At 33.3% G+C, this 19,361-nt stretch overlaps 1 protein-coding gene and 1 long non-coding RNA gene across 2 annotated transcripts in view; one reads left to right on the top strand and one right to left on the bottom strand.

The window, feature by feature from the left end:
* Window positions 1-19,361, top strand: part of CSMD3 (CUB and Sushi multiple domains 3) — a 1,166,404-nt gene that overhangs the window by 709,875 nt on the left and 437,168 nt on the right. The window lies entirely within an intron of this gene.
* LOC144282844 (uncharacterized) lies at window positions 15,185-18,740 on the bottom strand. The gene is made up of 3 exons (XR_013351253.1): window positions 18,648-18,740; window positions 18,070-18,228; window positions 15,185-15,415 (listed from the first exon to the last, which is right to left on the bottom strand). It is a non-coding gene; the product is annotated as an uncharacterized LOC144282844 (long non-coding RNA).

Below are 19,361 nucleotides of genomic sequence, written 5' to 3'. Positions count from 1 at the left end.
TCTCCCTCTGCCTGTGTCTCTGCCTCTCTCTCTGTGTGTCTCTCACGAATAAATAAATAAAATCTTTTAAAAAAACCTGTAAGTTGTAATGTTAATTTATTTGATCCCCCCTGCCATCCCCAAGTGGTCAACTTTTTCATTTCCTTAAGGTTTCTTCCAAAGGGCTAGCTTTTAATTCATTTGTTTTACTGTTCAGTACAAGGTATTCTAGTTCCTTCTGGGTGTTCAGTAACTTGGCAGTCTTCCATCTAGCTTCCTCAGGCAATATCAAAAGAAAACTCCTGGAGGAGTAATAGTGATTAAATGCCCAGACTACATGTACATTTTCTCATGTCCATAACACTCTGGAGAAATTAATTAAGCTTCACAGTACCCTTCTGCGATATTATTATTATCTGCATTTTACCTGTACAAATCTCAACACAGACAGTGACGTTTTTGCCCAAAGTCAAAGAAAAGTGTTAGTTTCTTGCTGAGATTAACATTTAATTATTATAGTTTAAAGTCAATATTGGTTTTTTGCTATTATATCTCTCAGTGGTGTTCTCTATCTTTCTCTCTGAATAAAACTAACATGATCTTATTATGTTATTAAAAGCTATTTTCATAACATGATGTTTACAAAAGTAGTAAATATATGTGTTCTTAGAGGTTTTTATTACTTCAATACTGTTACCTTGTAACTTACAAATTATTTTTTATTTCTCCAGTTTTCTTTACTAAAGTTGTTCAGTCCATTTTTGTATAATTGAGTTTTTCCCTATTTTTAATTGTGCAATCTATATTTATAAATGCTATGTAACCTAATTAGCAGGATTTAATTTTTTTTAATTTTAAGTGTTTATTTTAATTTCTGATGGTTAACATGTATCATATTAGTTTTAGGTTTGCAGTATTGTGATTCAACACGTCCATGCAACACCTGGTGCTCATCAGGCACTCCTTAATCCCTATCACCTATTTCACTCATCCCCCCCTACCCACATTCCCTCTGGTAGCCATCAGTTTCTTTCCTATAGTGAAGAGTCTGTTTCTTGGTTTGCCTCTCTCTCTTTTTCTCCACCACCTCCCAGCCTTTTTTGTTTTGTTTCTTAAATTTTGCATATGATAAAAATCATATGGCATTTGTCTTTATCTGACAAAGTTATTTTGCTTAGCACTATACTCTCTAGCTGAATCCATGTGGTAGCAAATGGCAAGATTTCAATCTTTTTATGGCTGAGTAATATTCCATTGTACATATATACCACTTCTTTATCCATTTATCTGTCAGTGGATATGGGCTACTTCTATAATTTGCTGTTATAAGAAATGCTGTTACAAGCATAGGGGTGCGTGTATCCTTTTGAATTAGCATTTTTGTACTTTAGGGGTAAATACTCCAAAGTGCAACTACTGGATCATAGGGTAGTTTTATTTTTAACTTTTTAAGGAACCTCTATGTTGTGGCTACAGAAGTTTGCATTTCCACCAAGAGTGCAAGAGAGTTTCTTTTTTTCCATATCCTCATCAACACTTGTTTCTTATGTTTTTGATTTTAACCATTTTGACAGATGTGAGGTAATATCTCACTGTAGTTTTGATTTGCATTTCCCTGATGATGAGCAATGCTGAGCATCTTTTAAAATGAGATCCTTTAAAATAAGATTACTAGCAGTATTGATCTGGTAGCCTGACACAGTAGCATCAAGTGTCTAAAATAGGCACTCTCTTTTTCATGTCACAAGGGAAAAATATTTTTTATATATCATGTCATATATAAATATAATGCTACCCCAATGAGGTTAATTTTTTAAATAATTGTAACTGCTTTAATTACTGTAATATTCTAATATATTTTAAAATAAGGGAACATAATGCCTGAAGCTTTGTTCTTTCTCAAGGTTATTTGGGATTTCTGGTAGTTCCATATATAATTTTTAAATTGTCTTGTCTATTTCTGTGAAAAGTGGCATTAATATTTTTAAAGATTTATTACTATTATTTTTTATCCATTTATTATTATGAATTATTTTCTATTCATTTGTCTTAAAGAGAGCAAGAGAGCACGCACACAAGTGAGAGGGAGGGGCAGAAGGAGAGAATTCTCAAACAGACTTGCCACTGAGCATAAGAAGCTGACACAAGGCTTGATCCTCAGACACTGAAATCATGACCTGAACCAAAATCAAGAGTCAGATGCTCAACTGACTGAGCCACCCACGTGCCCCAACGATTGATATTTTGATAGACATCTGTAGCTTGCTTTGGGTAATGTGGACATTTTAACAATATTAATTGGGGGCAGCCTGGGTAGCTCAGTGCTTTAAGCACCTGTCTTCGGCCCAGGGCATGATCCTGGAGTCCCGGGATTGAGTCCCACGTTGGGCTCCCTTTCATGGAGCCTGCTTCTCCTCTGCCTGTGTCTCTGCCTCTCTGTGTGTGTGTGTCTATCATGAATAAATAAATAAAATCTTAAAAAAAATTAATTGGCTCAATCCATAAGCAGGAATATCTTTCTATTTATTTGTATACTCTTCACTTTCTTTCATCAGTGTCTTATAGTTTTCAGTATACAGGTCTTTTACTTACTTGATGAAATTTATTCCTAGATTTTTTTTTGGGGGGGGATGCAATTATAAAGGTGATTATTTTCTTAATTTCTCTTTTTAATTAGCTCCAAGAAATTTTGATGAAGTCTTTGGGGTTTTCTATATATAGAATCATGTCATCAACAAATATTGACAGTTTTACTTCTTTCTCTCCAATTGGGTTAATTTTGTTTATCTTTCTTACCTAATTGCTCTGGCTGGGACTTCTAAAACTATATTGAATAAAAGATGTGAGGATGGTCAACCTGATGGTTATCTTATTCTTGATCTTTGAGTAGAACATTAGCTGTGGGCTTGCCATATATGGACTATATCATGTTGGGATACATCAATACCAATTTTGTTGAGAGTTTTTATCATAAATGTTGAATTTTGGGAAAAGATTTTCCTACATCTATTGAGATGATTGTATGATTTTTAGTTTTCATTTTGTTAATGTTTATGTTTCCTTATTACTAATTAGTACCCTTTCTTTTCAGCTTAAAAAAGTAGCTTTAACAATTCTTATAAGGCTAGGTTAGTGGTCATGAACTGTTTTAGCTTTTGCTTATCTAGGAACTCTTTATCTCTCCTTCAATTTTGAATAATAACTTTGACAGGAGACCATTCTTGGTTGGAAGATTTTGCTGTCAGTGGTTTGAATATGTCATGCCATTCTCTCTGGCCTGAAAATTTTCTGCTGGAAAATATGCTAATAATCTTATAGGATTTCCCTGGTCAATAGGAAGTAGTTTTTCTTTTGCTACTTTAAGATTCTTTAACTTTTAACACTGTGATTATAATGCATATTGGTGTAGATATCTTTGGGTTCATCTTATTTGGAACTATCTAGGCTTTCTGGATCTGGAAGTTTCTATCTATTTTCTCTTTCTTCATTGAAATTCTCTTTGTGTTCATCCATTCTCCAGAGATTGGTGAGTAATTTTATGGCCATTGATTTAAACTTTTTATCAGGTAAATTACTTATCTTTGAGTTCATTAACTTTGGTTCTCATACTTGCTTCACTGGGGTTTTATCTTATTCTTTCATTTAGAACATATTCTTATGTTTCCTCATTTTTGCTTGACTCTGTTTTTGTTTCTGTATATTAGGTAAACCAGTCGTAAAGAGAGGGTCACAGGAAGACTGGGAATGTGTTTCAGAGTGTTGTCTATATAGTACCACATGAATAATAGCCTACCAAAACCTGTCTCTCAGTTGTTTCAGTCCCTGAAGCCCAGAAATGCAGACCCTCTGTCCACAAAAGCCAGGGCATTTCCTATATGGACTGTAAGTATCCACCAGTTTTCTTGGGGCCATAAAGCAGCACTGCTTTGGAACATGCCCATGTTCCACCTTTGGCAGGACTGGGCTGAGGGTCAACACCATGTCAGTGAAAGCCCATCTGCCAGGTTTTGTGGGGCAAGGCTGCAGGAGAGCACAGGGGTAGGGAAAAGAGTGGTAGCAAAGTAGAGAGGGTGCAAAAATGGTGCCCTTCAGCATCTCTATCCCTGGACAAAATTTCAGTGGGCCCTACCTTTCTGGCAGATGCTTTAAAATTAGCTAATGAATTTCCTTCACATATGGTCTAGGCACTTTTCAACCTGCTGTTTTTATACTGGTTCCTAGGGTAAGTGAGTCTGTCTATGAGCTATTTAAGAGCAGAGTATTGATTTCCTTTGAGTCTTCTGGACATAAGCCCCGCTGGATTTCAAATCCAGACATTGTAGGGGCTAGTCCTTCGGGTGCAGATCCCAAGGACTGAGGTGTCTGATGTGGGGCTTGAACCTCTCACTCCTCAGGGATGCACTTGTTTTTGTAAGATCCCTCCCACTAATGGGTTCTGCATAAGGGGTAGGATTTGACAAGATCACATGTCTGCCTCTCCTACCTATCTCAATGGACCTTCTTATCCTTTTTTTTTGTGGAGTAGCTGTGCAACTAGTTTTAGAGAAAATGTTCAAGTCTTTTTAGAGGAATTATTATTCTATATGTAACTATACCTTTGGTGTATCCATGGAAGGAGGTGACTTCAGTCTTCCTATGCCATTCTCTTGAACTGCCCCCACTTCTAATTCATATATTCTCGGCCCAGTGTTTTGGAATTTTATATTACCTCTGTTTTTATTGTTTAATTTCCCAAGTCATTCATCTAATAAATTTACTTGCACTCTTAGGTTGTCATAATCAGTTTATTGTCTTGAGAGCACTTTATCTACTCTTAATGGAGGGAAATTAGGGCTCCAGCTGACAAAGCTTAATACTTCTAAATGATCTGCATTTTCTATCACATGACTACCCCCAATTAATGATAGTGTTAATGCCTTTTGTTTTTTATGATAAACAAGAAAATGCTAGTCAGAAAAGGAAATTAGCATGACACCAGATAGTTTCAAATTGATGCTGACACAACACAAGAGTTTACAGTCTGGAAAATACAAGTCAAATTTTCAATATTAAGATTCAATTATCTGATTTTTTTCTGGTCAATGAAATGCTTCTCATATAGGGAGTCCACATTTTAAACACATTTTTGAATGGTATTCAAAAATGCCATTTAGAATTTAATAGTATTTCACTATTGTATTTCATTTTGAATAAGATTTGGGTAAAGTGTACTTATTTCAGAAAAGTAATATAAAATAGATTAATGCTATGAAATCAATTCTAGATCTCAAAAATCACATGTTGTAAAATAATATAATGCTATTGGTATAAAATGTGTAAAAATGAAAACAAGTTTTGACTATCATTTTTTATTTATGACTATCATTTTATTTATTTATCATTATCACATATGTACATATACGATATGTATTATATATATATGCTGAGGTAGGCATTTTTTAAAAATCCAATTTCCAAACTGAGGAGGAAAATTATGCCATTTATACTGAATTATTAAATATCTTAGAAGCAGTATATAACACCCTCCAAGGGTGTTAAGAGAGTCCTTGGAGGTTAAGGACTCAATCATCCCCTTTGTTAGTTTAACTCAACAGAAAATATCTTGTTCACATGCTAAACAGAGTTGGAAAGAAGCCACAGAAAATTAAGATTACTCAATAAAATAAATCTTTTATGTTGCCTTGCTCATAATTTCATATCTGTAGCACTGCAACCCATTAATTATAATCAGTTGTTGAAAAATCAGATACAGTCCACAATTTATCTCTTTGACAAATTGTTGCTGGGTAGCTCATATGCCTCCTTAACACAGTGTATGAAAAGCTGTGAATGAGATGATTATTCAAAGTAATTATATCTTTTTATAGATTTAATTTGGACTCTATATATTTTAAATTAAGAAAAATTACAGATTTAATAGCATATGAGACTTCTTAATGCTCTATATTTTTTGGTTTAAAAATACTTGAAGAATGATGGTAAACAAGTAATTTAAGTAACACAGTCATTTTGTCTTTAATTCTTTATTTCTTGATTTGGTCATAACCTAAATTGGCGAATAAAGTGAGCTTTAATGACACATTTTCCTTTGAATCCCATCTTCATTGGTTCTTGTGTTTATCCTTATCATGTAGCATCATTATGTTGCCCAGTATTATTTTCCATTAAAATTAATGTCATACATCAATTATCAAATCACTTTTTTTCTCTGCAGTTTTTACTCTAATTTAATGAGTATTTGGATTATCTTCAGCTACTTTATTGTCTTAACTATACAAGTAAAAGTATAGAAAAAAGAAGAATTTCTAAATAGTAAAGACTAAAAACTTACTAGTTGAATGAACAATGTTCTCTCTTCTAAAATATAAAGTGATTGTTAGCTCCACATCTAAACAACAAGTACTGTTGTTAAGTACTATGCACCAGGTACCCTGCTCAGTAACAGGCTTACAAATATATATCACCCTCTTTCTATGTATGTATCTTCCCTAGCTACATCCCTGTTTTAGTTCACTGGGCTGTTATAACAAAAATAGCACACATAGGGAGCTTACAAACAACAGAAGTTTATTTTTCACAGTTCTGGAGGCTGGGAAATCCAAGATCAAGTCACTGGTAAGTTTGGTATCTGATGATATAGCCCTCTTTCAAATTGTAGACTGTGGCTTTCTTGCTGTGCTCTCATGTGAAAGAAGGGACAAGGGAGCTTTCTGGGGTATCTTTTATAAGGAGATCGATCCCATTCATGAAGACTCTATCATTATCACCTAATCACCTTCCAAAGGCCCTGCCTCTGAATGCCACCACTTTGGGATTAGAATTTCAATATAAGAATTCAGGGTGGGGAGAATGCAAAAATTCAAACTATTATACTCCTTGCTTTCCTATTGTTTTTCCTGCTCTTCCTAAAATTATCTTGATTGCTGGCCAAATTATAGTCATTTGCTAAATACTAAGACTGCATTTTAAGCTTAGGAGGAAGTGGAAATGAGTGCTAATTAATATCATTGGCATATTCCATGTAAACGATACTTACATAATCATTATTAATGTCTCTCAATAGGAAGTAGCAGCCTACACACCCAGAACAATCATACACAGGTTGTAGTATCATATTTCTTGTCCTTTCATGCCTAAGTCTCACTTCACAAGTTAAAACTTAATAAGAACTAAACATTTTATGAATTGAAATCCAAATTTGTGTAAACTTCACAATTTAAATAATAGTTCATTGTAAAGAAATGCTTTGGAACATTTTGTCTTTGTTCTAAATTAGGTATGGAATTTTGAGTACTCTTGATGTTACAAAAGCAAATAAAAGTAGCCACTGGTCAATTTTCCTTTTAATATACACAAAAGAAAAAATGTATTTTAGTTGTGTTAGAGACTAGTTTTATCAGTATATATGCAAAAATAATTTTGATTTCATGGATTTGAATTTAGTCAGCTTCTATTTGAGCTATAGCAGGAGTTAAAGAACTAATTAACATTCACATGTTTTCTTTTAGAGTTAATCTTAAGTAGGATAGTATTAATTATATACTGTATCTACCACCAGATCTACACATATATCAAGATGATTACCTATTTAAGTGGCCTTCCTCTTAATGTAAATGAAATAACAATGCCAGACCATCCCACTACCTCCAGTTTGCTCCAGCCAGTCTTCTCATGAACGATCAAATTTTCTCTTTGTATAATTCTCATGATTGTACAAACGTGGATTTATTTTGCCGTCATAAAAACAGAAAAAACAAAATTATTTGGCCCTGTTTCTCCTGCCAGCTATTACCCCATATCTTTGCTTTTATTTGTTGGAAAATTTCTCAACAGAGTTGGTCACTTTGACTTGTCTCTAATTTGCCTTTTCCCATAGTTGCTTAAACCTACTGTTTCAAATAGATTTTCACTACTATTGTGGTACTAAAAGATCTCTTGTCAAGGTCAAAAATATCCTCCACATCGTTATATGTATTAGTAGATTCTCTGTACACATCTTACTTGACAAATTAGCCATATGTAACTCAGTATTAAATGCTCATTTCTCTTTATTCCCTATATTCCAGAACATTACAACTCTTTGTGTTTTCCTTCTGCCAGTTTTCTCTCCCTCCACCTGATCACTTAATATTAGTGGTCCTTTGTCCTCTTTTCTTCTTAACTCACTACCTCAGAGATTTCATCCGGTTGTATGTTTTAAATACCATGCATGTGTCAACCTTGTATTCACATTGGCATGTCCTGTTAAACCTCTAGACACTCAGCTGCTTTCTAGATACTTCTAGATACTTCCATCTAGATACTTAACAGACTTCCCAAACTCACCTGAGTTGCTTTCTTACCAAATTGCTTTACCTACAGTTTTCTCCATCTTTGATGGAAATTTCAACCATTAGTTGCTCAGACCAAAATTACTGGTGACATCTTTGATTAACCTATTTCTCTCATTTTCCCCTCATTTCATCTATCAACAAATTCTCTCAGTTCCACTTCAAAAATATACCCACAATCCAATCAGTTATCACTACCTTCCTTGTGAACACTCTGCTTAACCCATTATCATCAATCACCTGATTGATTTCTCTGCTTCTAGTCTCTGATGCCCTCAAAATAAAGCCAAATTGATCATTTCAATACTTATTCTGTGGCTTCTACTCTTCTTTAAACACTCAGGCACATTATTTCCTTATGGCCTTTCCCCATTATGTGTATGTATGCTAACCACATCATCTTTGTCACGTCTTAACTCCGATGTCATTCTTCAAAGAGAAGTTCTTTAACCACTGTATTAAAAATTGTAACCCATTCACCTTTCCACAATTTCCTCTTTCTCTATGGTTTTGTGCATAGTACTTGCCACCTTCTAATACACTGTTTGTATTGCAAAAATACCATCCTGTGTATATTGCATTGTCTGCCTCCCTTCACCAGAATATAAGCTCCACATAAACTAGGATTTTTCCTTTTCTTTCTTTCTTCATCTTTTTGGGTGGAGGAAGGTTGGGAGGTTCTTTTTGTTCATTGCTATGTGAACCATACCTAGAGCAATACCTAGCACACAGTGAGTGGGAGTTCAATTCATATTTATTGAGTAACAGAGTTGGTGTTCTTAGTACGTGCCTGGCAATATGTTGTGTTGACTACCTGATTTAATTTTTCCAGTAACAGCAAAGCAAAAACTAGATTTAAACCCAACTAGTTTTACTCCAAAGCCTGGGCTTCTAATCTCTATTCCCTCCCATCTTTAGCATCAGTTCATAATTGCATGTAAAACCTGTATCGCAGAGTATGTTGTACTCTGAAAACAAGGTTCCTGATGATACTCATGGAGAATTACAGCCCTACTTCTTGACAAGAATGAAAATTCATTGTTGTGGACATTTAATGTTTAGAATTTATCTTACACTTTAATGAAATATATCAACTAGGCTATTTGCTGCCTTCATGAGTTTGAGATGTGACATGTCAAATCTAATATACTCACCACAAGAACTGGCAAATATAGATTGAAATGCTTGAAAGAAATGTACTGAACTGTTTTGACCCATTGGTGGCACAGCAATATAATAGTTTCTCAGGAAATAGACCTAGCAGATATTCTATCACTGTTGGCAAGAGAATTAATGAGAAAATGAGTAGTTGCCATTTTTAATTAAGAAATCTGCAATATCAGTGTGTGCTTTTCTTACACTCGGTGTTGATATTTCCTTCAGCCTGTGCAAATGGTTCTATATGCTTAAGTTAATGATTAGTACATCACTAGATTTTTTAGTTATGGAACTGATAACTCTACATTTTATAGATACTTTTACAAAGAGTTGTGTTTTGTTACTATCAACAAATATCTAGTATGATGTGCATGTTACTAACAAAAATATGTCATCCGTATGTTTCTAAATTACTAACCTGGACCTCTGTTTTAGCCTATTACATTTTATTTTATTTTATTTTATTTTATTTTATTTTATTTTATTTTATTTTATTATTTTATTATTTTATTTTATTTTATTATTTATTTTATTTTATTTCATTTTATTTTATTTTAATTTTAATTTTTTGCCTATTACATTTTGTATGTTCAGGAAAATACGAAAGAAAACCCAACATACTTTACAATTTTTTCTAAATCTTCATTTTAATACTCTTATTTAAACTGACACATCTGTTTTGTTATTATTATCATTACTATTATTACTTATGCTAATATTTTTGTAGCTTATGAATAATGACTTATTTTAGTTGAATGATTTGGTCAGAAAATTTGAAAGAATGATAAAAGAGACACTTGTATACTGCTCATCAAGGTTTATCAGGTTTTAAGGTTTTGCCATATTGATACACATTTTCTCTTTTCCCATAAACATACATACACACACATACATGAATACACAAAAACTTTATTTGCTTTATTTATTTTACTAAACTATTGAAAAAAAAGATACACGTATCACTCCATTGCATCCCTAAGTACATAAGCATCTGCTAATGATAGAAACTTCCATTATATAGGCATATATTATGATCACAATAAGAAAATAAACATTCATTAGTTAATGTCATCTACTATATCACCCATTTCCAATGCCCCCAGTTGGACCAAATGGTCTTTTATACATTTCTTTTTAACCTAAGATCCAATTAAATTTCACTCAATGCATTTGGTCATTATGTCTCTTCTGTCTCTTGTACTCTGGAACAGTCCCATTGTTTTTATTGTTTTCCATGATTCTGAAGTTTTGCAGAGTCAAGGCCAGTTCTCTCATGTCTCATACTATACTAATTTGTATTGATCAGTTATTATTACATGACTTATCCACTAAAATCCCCAACTCAGCCTTATTAGATATTTTCCTCCCCCCCCCCCATAATGAAATAGAGTCTTAGAAAAGTGAAGTAAATTTCTAAATTTATATATTTGGTAAGTTGTGAAATCAAATTTCAAAAAAAATATATAAATATTTATATGTAGGGGATCCCTGGGTGGCTCAGTGGTTTAGCACCTGCCTTTGGCTCAGGGCGCAATCCTGGAGTCCTGGGATCGAGTCCCACGTCAGGCTCCCAGCATGGAGCCTGCTTCTCCCTCCTCCTCTGTCTCTGCCTCTTTCTCTCTCTCTCTCCCTCTGTCTATCATAAATAAATAAATAAACCTTTAAAAATATTTATATGTATATAAATATATTATATGTGTATATAAATATAGTATATATATGATGCAAGATCCTTGCATCTTGAATAAACCATATCCCCGTATTTTGTTTATTTGAAAAATATTTATGACAATTGATAAAGGCAGTAAGATTTTATTCAAGGGAGGTGAGGGGCCATGGTGATAGGTATGGTAGGGACCACTGCAATAGGGGCTTTATGGGGAGGAAAAGAGACTGGACTGAATTCTAAGTATAGCATGAGCAAGGAGAAATTTACAACCAAGAAGCAGAGTGAGCAACAGTGGATGGAAAAACAAAGGTAAAACTGCAGGAGTAAAGGGAATTCTGGCTAAACCAACCTATGGGAAGGCAGTCTAGGATGTTCAGATATCACCGAGGGAATGGTAAAAGATGAGAAACCCAATAAGATATCAGGGGTATCAGATATCAGATATGGGAGAGGTGGGAGTTCTTGCTAAAATGATGAAGCAGAGTTCTTCGTAAAATTGGATTTTACATGAAAGTGCACAGATGAATCTAGGAGAGGGTTCAGGGGCCTGACTAAAGTTTTGTCAGGCAAAAGAATTTTAATCAATTTGTAGTTTTGATTTATTTGTCATCTAATATTGAGAAATTTTCAGGTGCATTCTATCTTACACACCATATACAGTGAAATCATCCCTTCAAAAATACTGGTGGTATTTACAAAGCCAAAAACTGGCAGTCAAAGGGCAGGAACATTAAGACAAAAATAGTTCTAAGGATTCACTAGATGTTTTTTTTTTTTTTTTTCACTAGATGTTTCTTTTCTTTATTTTCAAATAGTGCCAAAGCTGACATAGCAAGAATGCATCAAGGAACAAAGCTTTAAGAAAAGCCTAGATAAGGTAGTTTTTCTAGATCAAGGACAGAACTTGTGAAATTATTATCATTGATAAATATTTGCTCTTCTATTCTTTCAATTATTCTTCCTATGGAATCCAGTTCCAACAGAATCTATTCTACCATGTATTTGGTATATTAGTATTTTTAATGTAGTTGTTACCAAGGTCAAAGAAGTCACACTGATTCCAGTTTTCCAGGTGATTTTTCCAGTTTTTGGCTTATCAGAGCTTTCAGAATATCTCAGGTAATTAACAATTCAAGTAACAAACATCCTGTAATTGGGAAGGTGACAACCACCTGTTGTTAACCAATTGTTCAGCTCAACAATTCTAGCCTAGTGTTGGCATTTAACCATATGGAGACTAACTTTGTGGTAGACTCTGTTCTTTTTTTTTTTTTTTTGTAGGATTTTATTTATTCATGAGAAACACACAGAGAGAGGCAGAGACATAGGCAGAGAGAGAAGCAGGCTCCCTGAGGAAAGCCCGATGCAGGACTCGATCCCAGGGCCCTGTGAGCAGAAAGCAGATGCTCAACCACTGAGCCACCCAGGCATCCCTGTGGTAGACCCTGTTCTAATGTTAAAGCACTGTAGGGTCACAGATGAATTTAGAGTTGAACTATATTTTATAGAAAGTGTAACAATACAGACAATGAAAGTGAGGGATGAAAATACATTCTATATTGATCATTTCAGAATAGTAAAGCAGCTAAAGTTCCCTGGAAGATTAGTCTCTTTTTGCTTCCATATTATCTAATATGGATAAATATATATGTTAAAATATATAAATTATATTAGAACACAATTCTATTCTAAATATTATCTGTCTGAAATTTAGACTGTGAGCTCCCCGATGATCTTTTATTTTCCTTCTTCTTCCTTTCTTTTCTTTCTCCTTCCTCCCTTCCTCCCTTCCTTTGCTGGTAAGAATCTCTGTGCTTGGTACGTGGAAAGTTTTAGTGAATGCTTGTTGAATAAATTAACCAAATTCTGGATAGAGACTGAGGTACATCATGAACTACCAGCATCTCAGTTCAGAACTTGCTATTTATGTGAATGGATATAATTCCTTGTGTTTGTTTATAGGTCTAGAATTCTGTATAGTATAAATTTTTGGAAAACAATTAGTTTATAGGTGAGTTATATAATACTTCTCTTTTACCATAGATAACATTAACAACTTATTAAGCAGAATTTAGAAAGTACCACAGAATACCAACATTGGTACAAAATAATGTGTTAGTATCACATTTTCCTAACCTGTTGTATTAGTTCCATTGGTAGCAAAGGAAAGGTGCCTCGCCATTTTAAGAAGAAAGTGATTTAATATAGATAATTTTTTGTAAATTAAATTGCTGGAATGGTCAAAAGGGCAGGTTCTACATTGAGTCTCCAAGGAGACTATAAGAATAAGCACGAGATGCAAACTGCCAAATGAGTGCTATCTCTGACACAACAGGAAGGTGGGAAATCAGGAATTTGATGTTAGCATCAACAAAGTCTTCCATTCAAGGATTAGTGCCCTCAAAGTTATGACTGGACAATGGAGTTTCCACTTGAGAAAAACCCAATGAACAAGCATGTTACCTTCATGAACAAAAGAACAAGGAAGATGTCTTCCATGTCTCTCCCACTTTTCAAATCTCCCCAAAATGCACCTAATTGATGATATTGAATCCACATGTGGAATACTAGCTGCAGAAGAATTTAAGACAAATTAAGCTATTCCATTGGTTCATTTGTTCTTTTAACTTTTCTGTCCTGTTAGGCATATCCTATGAAGATTGGAATGGATGGTTAGTACTGGTCCCCCTGTACCTTCTTCACCTATTTAGTTAAAGCTGGCTGCTTTCTAAAAGCTTTCCTCATCTTCTTATTTCCTTTTATCTTTTTATTGTTTCTATCCACTCTCATTCTTTCTTTGGGTTCTCCAGGGACCTTGTTATATTACTGACCTTTGTATCTCAAATTTTAATCTCTTGATGGAAAATATATATAACTTTAACCCAGTCCTCTAATCATCCTTCCAATTCTCTTCCCCATGGTAGCTACCTATATTATTTGTATATATTTTAAGATTTCAAATGAAGTTATTTTTCCTTCACATCAAGTTTGATATAATTACTATGATTATAAATCTGATTATTTTATTTGTTTTTTTATTTTGATATCTGAATAATGTATCAAATTTAGAGTGATTTTAGACAGATATGCTTTCTGCTTCATTGAAAGGCATTCAAATTATAAATCTTTTTAAACAGAAAATGAAACTAATGCTATCTTATAAATATATTTACATTTGCCTTTAAGAACTTTACTTATCTGCCTATTTTATCCCAAGTTCTGTGTTACCTAACACATGTAAAGGGCTAAAAAGATGAAATAGACAAGGTTCCTTTATCTACAGACTTTCAGAAAAGTGGGGACAAGTACATTTAAATAGGCCATTTCAATATGTGCTCTTAACGTTTAAAACAAACAAGATTTGCTAAAAATGGGGGTACAGTACAGGCTGCTTAAGGAAATGATACCATACCTAAGTCTGAAAGATGAATAGAAATTTTCAAGATGAAGTAGTAAAAAGTCTGAATTACTTATAATATGTAAAATGAAATGAAGTTTAGTTGTGTAATACTTTTCTCTTGCATTGCTTGTAATGAACTGTCACTCTAGGTCACCAAACCCATATACCTCAAGGGCACTGGGACAAGAACTGTTAAGGTGGCAATTCAAAGAAAAGGAAATAGGTCAGCTCTTGACTAAGTGTGAGTTTGAGTTCAGTTGAGAAGACAGTCTTGAAGGCCAGCCTTCTTCTCAGAGGAAAATATATTTTCTAATTTCTTTGCATTTTATGAAACCTATCACCATAAGTTTCCTCCATATTGTATACAGCAGACATCCTTTCTATTTGTGCAAGTTCTGTCTTCAAGTTCAGTATAATACAGAAGAATAAGAATATGCAGAAAAGAAGATAAAAATCCCGTAGTAAGCACCGGAAACACCCTGAAGAATTATGGCAAAAAAATCAGACACTAGACCTGTTGCTCAAGGACAGACTAATAACCAGCTTCCTAAGTGTTGAGTTGGGTGGGGAAGTATGCAATCCAGCTTTCCTTATAATATGGCATAGGAGAAAATTCACCCCCTGTTTTTTGTTCCATACAATATGGACATGTGTAGATAAGCAGTAACTTCTACCTGCTGCCCTTGTGAAGAGTTTTGTTGTGTAACATTTTCCTTATAAGACTAACAGCAGATACCCAAGATTAAAGCACTTCAAAGCACAAATACCTTAAGAGCAAATGGCCATATTTCTTTGATGCCCAAATTACTCCAAAAGTCCAGAGCAGAATAATTTTACCAGAAGATTAATCAGTCCAAGTAAGATATTAAGCCAGCTACCCTACATCAGCAGCAACAGAAAAATAAAAGGACATCAGATAGTTACTGACCTCCCTTGTCCTGTCAGTCTTGTTGATGTCGCATTAACCCCTCCCCATCACACAGCCATATAGCCATTCAGGGGAACCAAGAGGCTGATGCTCAACCTACTGAGCCACTCAGGTGTCCTAGATGTTGATTTATTTTTGACATACTCCTATAAACTAAGAACATCTGCTATTGAAAACTCGGGCAGTGTGGGTGTCTATATTTGTCTTAGTCTTGATGTACGACTTTGAATTTCCCCATGTATGTGACAATTCTTAAAGTAAATAATACCTATGCAGTGTATATTGATTTACATAGTAGATATATGCTCCAGAAACCGAGCAAAAATCATGTTAGATTTTTAAGAACACTTGCAACTAAAATGAAATCTGTAACATTTCTTTTAAAATTTAAATATTTGCTCACCATTTATGTAAATATATCTAATATATTTTCTTGACTAGTTTATGCAGAGGTAAAAATTCTTATTTCAGAAGAAAATTTAAGTTCTAAAGGTAGGAATAATTTAAACTTGCATAAGTAAAGCTTTAATTTTTCAACAAATTATGTGGCAATTGAAAGGCCATTTGGAAAAATCAAGGAGCTATTTGTATGGAACTCCTTCCCCCTTCTTCTCTGTTATAGATTATTTATGAAAACATAGAATCATGGCTAGAAAGGAAGTGATAGCTTATCCAATCTACATCAGAACATAAAGAAATTTACTTTAGCCACTCCAAGCAAGAAATAATAAATTTTAAATTGTATAGTATAAAAACACTCATGAAATAAGGGATTTTTAGGCTTTGTATCCTTTGTGATCAGCCCATTGTGCTTTTCTCAGACTTTTCTTATATTTCCCCACACCTAATTCTTTTAACTCCAAATCTTAATAAAAATGAAACAAAAACATTTAAAAATAGAAATCCTTTCTACTAAAGAAAAATGTATATAATTTCTGTATAGGGCTGTTTTTTGGGGAAATAAAATTAAAAATAGAATCTGCTAACCCAGAAAACCTATTCACAAAAGTAGTAGATAAAGAAAGCTGTTTTATTATTAAATAAGCATTACACAAGGATATGATGTCCCATCATAAGAAATCCACCAAAGAGTTTTCAAAGACAGAAAATCTTCCCTTTTATATAGTCAAGCAGACAAACCTATTACATGCCTATTCTAAAGATGAATGACAAATAGTCCTCAGGTAAGAGAACTAGACAACATTATTGCCACACATAATTCATCCTAAATTGATCTGTAATTGGGGTGACTATCTGTGTTAGCTAATTGGCTTTATCCAAAGGAAAGATAAGTTTCTTGTATCTTTATGACAGGGAGTAGTTTTGTAACTTGGAGTGAGATGTCCACTGAAATTAGGTTCCTACCTTTCTACGGAAAGGGAAATAGAAGTGCCATCTTCCTGATAATTATATTTCAAAGAGATTCTTGGGAAAACATTCCTAAGTTTTGAGTCTAACAAGAGGTTTATTTAGCACTTGAAAATATTTATGTACATTTGAGAAAGACAGATAGAACTAACAATTACAAGTTTTCCAAAATGAAAGTTTTAAGATAAAGAGAGGTAAGGAGTAGTCTTCTATTTTTAGCGGGGAGAACTAAGCCTCTTATTATTTGTATTTACCCTTACATTCCCCTTTCAATTTCTGATTGACAGGGCTTTGTCTTTATTAAATTTGCTCTACCCAATCTATACTCCTACTTTATTAGTACATAATAGGACAGAAGGCTAAATGTTAAAGAAGGTTTAGGAAAAAAGACTAGAATGAAAGAGTTATGAAACTCCTTTCTTGATTTCAGTTATTTTTCTTTCTGTTTATCTGAGCTGTAATTTCTAAATCAATATGCTTTAACTTGAACTAAATGGTGTCATTAAAAACTATCTTTATCCTGATTATTTGCTAATCACATCCCCACTCTTCCAGTAATCCCTACTCAAAATGTATGCACACTTTCCCAAGGGTAATCTATAGAAATAAAATCCAAGAGATACTCCATGAACATGATTCTGGAGGCAAATAAACCTTAGAAAATCAGTGTACAATTGCTTTGCGAAAAAAAAAAAAAAGTCATATTAATTAGGGCCATTATATAATTTTAATGGGTTTGGTCCAGCTTTTTTTCTTTTCCTTTCTAATATATATTATATATATATAATATATATTAGATATAAATATATATTATATATATATATATTTGGCTATATATATCTCTGAAAAGAATAGAATGGAATAGAAAATATTAGAGGGCATCGTACATTTATGGAGTTATGCATTGTTCTATGAATCATGTTTGAAGTTATTTACTTTCATGTGTGATGTTGGTATGTATAAATAAACATACTTGTGTATTGGAGTTTTGAAAATAATAAATAAATACCATAGAAATGAAAACAAACAGAAACTACTCAGAGCTTCTATAACAAGGGGGTCAGCCACCATCCCTTGCTTTAATAGAAACTCAAAGACAGTCAGTGGAATGGGAAATCTTTATAGTGAAAAAAAGAAAGAGGGAAGGAAGGAAGGATTACTTTCTAATTTTGCTCTGATGGAGATTATTGTCATGGGGAGGCTGGAAGTGGGCTAACTAGAAGTAAAACAATCTTACCTGATTAGTTTGTGCAGCATATTTGGCTTTCTCTGATTGATTCTGTGTTGGAAGTGGGAGCAAAAATTAGGGAAATTGGCTATTATTGGCCAAGTCTTACTTAATAGATTGCTGCAGAGGTTGTAGTCTGTCTTCCTGAGCTTCTCAAATGGGTCAGAGCTGTTGTCAAATATAGAATAGCCATTATCCATGTGTATATTTGGTCCATCAAATAAAAATAATAAAAGTTTTAAATGCAAAAAAAAAAAGTTTTAAATGCATAGTCATAAACTACATACCCCACTTAAACTTTCATAATGAACATTAATATATTAAGGAATAAAAAATGCTACATAAATCAATTTAATATTCTATAGAGTATATTCATATCACAATCATTTTGACTATCAAGCTCCATTTTTATTCCATAATCCCTCTTAACTCATAGAGCTTATGTTGCTTTGGGAATTTTTTTTAATTATATATATTTTTTTCGACTTTAATTATCCTTCTGTACCTCCTACATTAAATAAGTTGCAAGTTTTATCATTTGTCTTTACCAGTACTTGTCACCTCTGTTTTGGCCACAATTATAATACCTTTTATTTTGCTTTTCTTGAATTGTTCCAATAGCTAATTCCAGGTTCCTTTCTTGAAGCTACTCTTCTCATAGATTCCAGATTAGTTTTAGCTCTGTTACTTGATTCTAAAATCTTTATAGAATCTTCTATATTCTGACATAATCAATTCCACTCTGACTAGATACAAGAAGTCGTGCACTGTTTGACTATAATTTGCTTTTCCACTCATATTTTATGTTTTTTATATAAAATTTTTTCTTGTTCAAACTTATGCCCCTCAGTCCTTTTGTAATATATTTTCTGATTTCCATTTATAAAAGTCCTTTGCATTCATTAAGAACAGTATAAAATTCAACTTCTTTGATATAGTTTTCGATATTCATCCCTACACTTTCCTTCTCTCTGTGTAGGAAACACAGAAAACTGTTTCCTTTTTCTGAATTTTTAAATTCTAATTACTGAATCACTTCCTCTGGCTTTTATTCTTCTGTATTTCTAAAACACCTTAAATAAATAACATACTTTTCACATATTGTCTTGCATTAAAATTATTTATACCTATTTTAAGTAACTAATCCTTTTTTGTCCTTATACATACACAAAATCTATACATTATTCAACATTTTAAATCTTTATGGCCCAAAATATCACGTCTTGCACATCCTATCTTGTTGAATGAACAAACAAAACACCTTACTTTTTTCTAATCTCTAGTCTTCAAACATCACAATT

Source organism: Canis aureus, chromosome 14 (assembly GCF_053574225.1).
Source record: "Canis aureus isolate CA01 chromosome 14, VMU_Caureus_v.1.0, whole genome shotgun sequence".
Lineage (NCBI taxonomy): Eukaryota > Metazoa > Chordata > Mammalia > Carnivora > Canidae > Canis > Canis aureus.
Note: the sequence above shows the minus strand (reverse complement) of the source record. Positions and strands in the feature narration are given on the sequence as shown.